Source organism: Mustela erminea, chromosome 4, assembly GCF_009829155.1.
Source record: "Mustela erminea isolate mMusErm1 chromosome 4, mMusErm1.Pri, whole genome shotgun sequence".
In the NCBI taxonomy this organism is placed as follows: domain Eukaryota; kingdom Metazoa; phylum Chordata; class Mammalia; order Carnivora; family Mustelidae; genus Mustela; species Mustela erminea.
Window position 1 is genome coordinate 78274172 of NC_045617.1, and position 3024 is coordinate 78277195.

The 3024-nt window shown below is 32.9% G+C and overlaps 1 pseudogene; it reads left to right on the plus strand.

Moving 5' to 3' along the window:
* Positions 1 to 2023: 2023 nt before the first annotated feature.
* LOC116587790 lies at positions 2024 to 2429 on the plus strand (annotated as a pseudogene).
* The last annotated feature ends 595 nt before the right edge of the window (positions 2430 to 3024 follow it).

The following is a 3024-nucleotide window of genomic DNA, read 5'->3' on the forward strand; positions in this document are numbered from 1 at the left end:
ACATTTAAGAACTACTCACTTAGCAACTCTCAAATGTATAATATAATATTATTAACTATATACACCATACTATACATTTCATCCCCATGACTTTTATTTTATAGCTGGAAGTTTGTACCTTTTGTACCTTATGCATCTCCCTACCCCATGCTTCTGATAACCACCAGTCTGTTCTTTGTATCTATGAGCTTCATAGTTTGTTTGTTTTCAGGTTTTACATGTGCTTTACATACTTTTCAAAATACCATATGAAATCATATGATATTTGTCTTTCTCTGTCTGACTTATTTCACTTCATATAATGCCTTCAAAGTCCATCCATGTCACAAATGACAAATTTTTTTCTTTTTGTGGCTGAATATTACATTGTATTTACATACCAAGTTGTCTTTATCCATTCAAGTATTATAGACACTTGCTTCTTCCATGTCTTGGTTATTGTTAAAAATGCTGCATAGAAAATGAGAGTGCATATATCTTTTTGAGTTAGTGTTTTCGTCTTCCTTTGGATTTGGATAAATATCTAGAAGTGAAATTGCTGAATCATATGACAGCTCTATTTTAATTTTTTAAGGAATCTCCATAACTGTTTTCCATACTGGCTGCACCAGTTTACAGCCCTTACCTTGCATGGCAGGAGAGCACAAAGTTTTCCCTGTCTTTACTTCTTTGCCAACACTAGTTATTTCTTTCTTTTTTTCCCCCTTGTCTTTTGATAATAACTATTCTGACAGCTGTGAAGTGATATTTTGTAACGGTTTTGATTTACGTTCTGTGATGATTAGTGATGTCGAGCAACTTTTCGTGTACCTGTTTGCCATTTTTATATCTTCTTTGGAAAAATACCTATTCGAATCCTCTGCCCATCTTTTAACGGAATTGCTTATTTTTTTGTTTTTTAGTTTTTGTTAAAAATAAAAACTCACAAATTGCATAAGTTCTTTGGATATTATGGATATTAATCCCTTATTGTATATATGATTTGCAAATATTTTCTCCTATTCAGAATGTTGCATTTTCATTTTGTTGATGTTTGCTGTGCAGAAGCCTTTTAGTTTGATGTAGTCTTACTTGTTTACTTTTGCTTTTATTTCATTTGATTTTGGAGTCAGATCCAAAAAATCTTCACCAACAATGATGTCAAGAAACTCACTTCCTGATTTCTGCTATGAGTTTTATGATTCTAGGTCCTATGTTCAAGTCTTTAATCCATTTTGAGTTAGTTTTTGTGTACGGTGTAAGATCTGCTTTCTTTCTTATTTCTTTCTTTTCTTTTCATTTTTGTTTGTTTGTTTTGCATAGGCTGTCCAGTTTTCCCAGCACCATTTATGAAGAGATTGTTTTAACCTCCCTTGTATATTCTTGGCTTTTTTGTCATAAATTAATTGATCATATATGCATGGCTTTATTTCAGGGTTCTGTTCTGTTCCATTCATCTACATGTCTGTTTTTAAGCCAATAAAATAATGTTTTAATTTTTAAATTAATTAATTTAATTTTAATTACTATAGCTTTGTAATATAGCTTGAAGTCAGGATGCATGATGCCTCCAGCTTTGTTCTTTCTCAAGATTGCTTTGGCTGTTTGTGGTCTTTAATAATTTTCCTTTAAAAGAAATGAAACAAGGAAAAAAGATAATTGTAGAGTTGTCCACTGAATTCTCCTCAAATAGAGAAAAACCTTTGTTTAGAAATGAACTCAAATGGGCACATATGTTAAATAATATAAAGCTGTTGTTCATTTGCCTCTTATATGGTATGGGACAAATAAATAGCTAAACTACCCTAAGAAATAAACCGGGATTTAGAATTAGATGGGTAGGTGGATTGGAGGATAAGGGAATTACCCTAGGTTATAATCCAGCAAAAGGAAAAAATATAATCCAGCAAACAAATCTAAAAGAGAAAAATATGGAAGAAATAAGAAACTGTGCTAAGCAGAAGGATCAGTAGAATGTGTCAAGTTAAAATGAGTAAAGGTGGTTTCTTCCTTTCTGCTGTAGACTCTACTGGCTGATGTTGAGATGGGCAAGTTCACAGAACCTGGGAAGGTGGTGCTGGTCCTGGCCAGACACTGCTCCAGATGCAAAGTGGTCATTGTGAAGAACATTGATGATGGCATTTCAGACCATCCCTACAGCTATGCTGTGGTGGCTGGAATTGACCACTATCCCTGCAAAGTGACAGCTGCCATGGGCAAGAAGAAAATTGCCAAGAGGTCAAAGATCAATTTTTTGTGAAAATTTATAACTATAATCACCTCATGCCCACAAGGTACTCTGTGAATATCCCCTTGGACAAAACTGTCATCAACAAGGATGTCTTCAGAGACCTTGCTCTTAAATCCAAGGCTTGACAAGAAAAGATCAAATTCAAGGACAGTACAAGACTGGCAAGAGCAAGTGGTTCTTCCAGAAGCTGTGGTTTTAGCTCTCCTTTGTTTCAGTCATTAAAAATACCAAAAATATGAAAATTAAAAAAAATAAAATCAATAATGGTACATAATAAAAAAGTTACTATGTAAATTTAAAGAGAAAATTAATATATAAGATCACAGGGAGGGTGGTAGGCAACGATTTTGAAGAGGTAAGTTCTCCTTTTGGAAAAAAAACAAAATCTTAGATTGGATTTAAAAATATTCAATAAAGGGGGCTCCTGCATGGCTCAGGTGGTTAAGCTTCTGACTCTTGATTTCAGCTCAAGTATTGATCTCAGGGTTGTAAGTTCATGCCCCATATTGGGAGGACATTAAAAAAAAATCCAATAAAGACACACTAAAGAGACTAAATAATAAATAAAAAACAAAACTAGAAAATACTGCATAGTACACTTAAGGCGCTTGATGTAATATACTGCATATATGTAAATATATATATAAGTAGTAAACATACTTTTTTTTTCAAAGACACATAGAATAGTCTTTGAGAATATTAGACTAAAAAGATAATTTAAGAAGTCTTAAGGAGAAAAAGTGAGATTTTATACAGATCACGTCCTCTGACAACAATGCAATAAAAAATGATAT